The sequence below is a fragment of the Centropristis striata genome, chromosome 7, assembly GCF_030273125.1.
Source record: "Centropristis striata isolate RG_2023a ecotype Rhode Island chromosome 7, C.striata_1.0, whole genome shotgun sequence".
Lineage (NCBI taxonomy): Eukaryota > Metazoa > Chordata > Actinopteri > Perciformes > Serranidae > Centropristis > Centropristis striata.
The window spans coordinates 39647888-39652648 of NC_081523.1; the positions used below are offsets into that span (position 1 = coordinate 39647888).

At 36.9% G+C, this 4761-nt stretch overlaps 1 long non-coding RNA gene across 1 annotated transcript; it reads right to left on the bottom strand.

Moving 5' to 3' along the window:
• Positions 1-2163: 2163 nt before the first annotated feature.
• On the bottom strand, positions 2164-4102 carry LOC131974278 (uncharacterized). Its single transcript, XR_009394654.1, has 4 exons — positions 4051-4102; positions 2888-2941; positions 2314-2358; positions 2164-2210 (listed from the first exon to the last, which is right to left on the bottom strand). It is a non-coding gene; the product is annotated as an uncharacterized LOC131974278 (long non-coding RNA).
• Positions 4103-4761: the final 659 nt, after the last annotated feature.

The window sequence follows — 4761 nt, forward strand, 5'->3', positions numbered from 1 at the left end:
TCACCAATTTTCAACCATCTCTATGTCACTGCAGCACAGGAAGTACAAACAGGTGAATGGCACCCGGTCTCAAACAGGCGGCAATCTCCATGTCTGAGCATGGAGGCAAACCAGGAAGTGCATTAAGCCTGCAATTCACCGAAAATTCCAGTAGGGGGCGCTAAGTTTGGCTGCAAAAAAAAAACTGCCCATTCATTTCAGTGCAAAATTTGAAAACTTCTGACTTGATTTATTACTTCAGAACATTTTTTCAGGACAACACTATGGTCTCAATCGCTAGTAAAAAATCTTCTTCAAGACAATCTGATGTCAATAGTTCTAATAATGGCCCCATTTAGAAGAAAATAGAAGATAAAGAATCGTATGATTTGGGGCGGGGCTACCTTTGATTGACAGGTCACTAACAAGGCGAGCCGTCATCAGGAGAGAAGCAGAACAATGCGTATCCATGGCAACGTGTCAATAAAGTTATATATAACGTTATATAGATAGAAAAGAGGACGTTTAGCGGTTTGGTCTCATAACTTTGACCCTTTCACTGTATTTTCACTTAATGACAGTTTATTTGAACGTTTTGTTCATTAAATGTCTTGTTCAGTGTTTGGTTGGACTAACAGACACTCCAAGGAGTCGCTGCTCAGTTTTCTGAGGTAAGAAAGATACATTTAGTTTTTGTTTTTTTGCTAGCCTAAACTAACATCCCAGTTAATGCTCCAGTTAATGCTAACATGAATTCCAGTTAATGCTAACAGCTGTAGTCAGTGATCAGATCCCTCTCCTCCTCCACAGTCCAAATATGGTCTGCTTCCTGTATCGGAAACAAGATGGCGACGAGTATAACGCTGAACTCGAGGCTTCCAACGGGCCACAAACCAACTACGTCCATTATTCATATACAGTCTATGGTCTCAAAGCTTTCACCACTCCGCCCCATGGTAAACGTCCATCACTGCGGCGACACAGAACTGGGTGAAAATCAACATATTTCCCCTTTAAATCAGATGAGATACGTCCAGGTCTGCTAAAAATGACTGATTACATTTGAATCTTTAAGAGAGTCAAGCCAAGTCAAGTCTCATGTCCCCATTTTTGGGACTTAAGACAAAACCTTTTAAAGGTTTTTCTGAGCAGTATTCTGTATAATATAGTTTAGTCCCTGAGAAAAAAGCAATTCAACAAATAAATGAATATTATTTACCATGGATCCTTCAATGCCAGGTAAGCCTTTCATTCCCATTGGCCCTATTATACCCTGTCAGAGAAAAAAAAATTCAATTTCAATACATTTAACATTAGGACATTGCAGCTTTGTATATTACTGCATAACAACTTACAGTTTCACCCTTTGGACCAGGAGGGCCTTCATTTCCTGGTTGACCCTGACAAAAACAAAGCAATAGTTCTTAAAAAAATTGCAGTTTGAATACTGGATGTTGAATAGTGACGCTAAACTGGATTAATGACTTTAGAAGTTGAATAATACTCCATAATGTATAAACAATATGGGACATTTTATGGTTTTTCAAAAAGCTGATGCTAAACTCTATGGTGGCTTAACTTTGTATGTACACTGTAAAAAATAATCTGTTTAATTTACAGTAAAATACCGGCAGCTTTGGTTGCCAGAACTTCACCGTAATAATACAGTGAGTGGGTTTTCTACTGTAAATTTAAATGTAAATATCAGCAAAAACTGTAATTTAGACTAAATAATCACGTTATTTTTAGGGTAATTATGTCATTGTGACATCATGCTATTTCTCCATTAACTTTACATGAAAATGTTATATTTTTAAAGCAAAACTGTGTGTTTCCTACAGTTTATATCAGAAGTAAAAGTTTTGTGCTATTCTTTGATTTACAGTAATTTAAATTGTCTACTACGGTGATATACAATTTTTAATTTTACGGCCTATTTGTGATGTAATTTGACAGCGTTTTACTGTCATTTCTACAAACATTTTTTACAGTGTAGAAGCAAAGCGTCCAATTAGTATAAATGGCATTTAGAAGTTTAATTATATTGTCTGAAATATTTGGACTATTTTAAAATGTAAATTGAGTTTATGGCTGAAAGTATGAATAGGTAGAAGGTAGAATTTTTTTGTTTGACTCTGAATATAAATCTTTAAAAGCCATTCTTTGATCAAATCTACCTGAGTCCCTGGTGGTCCAGGTGAGCCAGTCTCTCCTGTTAATCCTGACAGCCCCTGTTAGAGATGCAATAAAAGTAATTAATCACACTGTTGCATTGATTTTTCACGGAACAACAGAGCTATATGTCAAGACTGACAGGTGAATTGTAAAACATACGTGAGGGCCCTTACGACCCCTGGGACCGGATGGACCATGATCTCCCTTCAGAGGAAAAACAAAGACACAATAAACAATTACACTTGTTTTTGTTTAGTTTATTTAACTTGCTGAGTTAACCCTCTGAACATATGTTTCTGTTCTTTAACAGATCGCCAAAGATACATGCTGTATCGTAGAAAGGAACTGTAAAAACAGGCATTTATCAGAGTTTGAACTCTCGTAGTGTCCGTGAGAAAATGTGACTGAAATGAAGCTTAAAGTTGTGATATTTCTAGTTTAGTTAGTTTTGTAACCACATAATACAGTTTCAGTTAGTTATCGTTTTAAAAAAAAACAGTTTTTTACTTTTATTTCAGTTAAAAAAAAAAAAATCACATTTTTTTTTCGTTATTTCGTTAGTTTTCGTTAACTATAATGACGGTGTTGATATAGAGGTGCAGGACTTATTTATTGCAGTGAAATACAAGACAGCAGTGAGTAAAATGTAAAAAGAGCAACAACAAAACAAACCAGAGGGTTAAACTTTTAATTATTGACTGAATCTGGTTTAAGCCTCGCCACACCAACTCACCTCAGGCCCATCCAGTCCTGGTGGTCCGACTCCGCCTGTAGGCCCCTGGGCCCCCTAGAACATTTAGACTTAAAATTAGTGTTCGTTGTCGTCTCTTACCAGAGGCAGCTCATCATCAGCAGATACACTGCAAAAAAGCAAACTTGTATTTTTTTCGGCCTAAAACAGTGATTTACGTTGGTAAAACTGGGAAATATAAATTACTGACATTTAGGGCAATAATGTAAGTTAGCACAACAAAGGAAGCCAGTTGTCTGCTCAAAAACAAGTTGGTGAGTTGTTGTTACTTATATCTTTAAGTTGGGGTTCACAACAAGGGACAATAGTTCTGATAACTCTTATTTCTTTGTTGGGAAATTTGGTCATTAGCTAAAGCTAGCGGCTAACTGATGCTAGCGGCAAACTGATGCTAGCAGCTAACTAATGCTAGCCGCTAACTGATGCTAGCGGCTAACCGATGCTAGCGGCAAACTGATACTAGCGGCTAACTGATGCTAGCAGCTAACTGATGCTAGCTGCAAACTGATACTAGCGACTAACTGATGCTAGCGGCAAACTGATACTAGCGACTAACTGATGCTAGCGGCTAACTGATGCTAGCGGCTAACCAATGCTAGCGGCAAACTGATACTAGCAGCAAACTGATGCTAGCAGCTAACTGATGCTAGCGGCTAACTGATGCTAGCAGCTAACTGATGCTAGCTGCAAACTGATACTAGCGACTAACTGATGCTAGCGGCTAACTGATGCTAGCGGCTAACTGATGCTAGCTGCAAACTGATACTAGCGACTAACTGATGCTAGCGGCTAACTGATGCTAGCGGCTAACCAATGCTAGCGGCAAACTGATACTAGCAGCAAACTGATGCTAGCAGCTAACTGATGATAGCGGCTAACTGACGCTAGCGGCTAACTGATGCTAGCGGCGCTGCTTGTTACAGCTACAAGAGTAGCCATTAGCGTATCAATGCTAACTCAAAATTGTGGTCACAACATTAGCTGACATTTCATAGCGGCGTTACAATAGTACCAGAGAAATTCAGAGTTGAGCAAACTCAAAAACAAAACTTAAAATATTTAGTTTAATTGTCCAACTTAAAATTTTATCGAAGTTTGTTGCCTTGAAATTTTGAGTTCAAGTAGAAACAGTACTGCATGCTCACCATTGGTCCTGGAGGACCCTTCATTCCATCATGTCCAGAGTCGCCCTGATTAATAAAGAGAAATAAACACATTGAGACATCTCAGTGAGGGGAATAAAGACACATTAACTGCAATAAAGTAAATAAATCAAGTACCTGTTGCCCTGGAGACCCAGGAAGACCCACAATGCCTCTTTTTCCTAAAGAACCCTGGTGAGCACAAAGAACAGTGAGATTTTACATCAAGTTCATTTAAATCATTGTTTTATAATTGGTAATATAAAGTGTTTACTATTTTATTTATGATAATTGGTTTTTCATTAACACAGTCTTTCAAAAGTGAGGATTTGTTGCTTTTCTTTTTCACGATGTTATAATTATGAGCTGTATATTGTCAGGGTTTGGACTGTTGTTGGGCTCGGCGATATAGAAAATATATCGATATATTTTTAAATGTGATATGTAATTAGACCATATCGCATATATCGATATAGTTTTTTGTTTTTTTTAATCTTTATATATAAATGCTGCCCATACTCTGGTTGGTCATATTTAGTTCTTTGGTAATGTTCGTTATTCTTTTCTAATATAAATATATTTATTTCAGAAATTTTTTAATTTTATTTCATAGGCTATTTTTATTTAAGATTTTTTTTATTTTAATGTGCACTTTAAATGTGCACAGCTTTGACTGTGATACAGTGTATCTTCTATTTCTTCATTGTGTTGAAT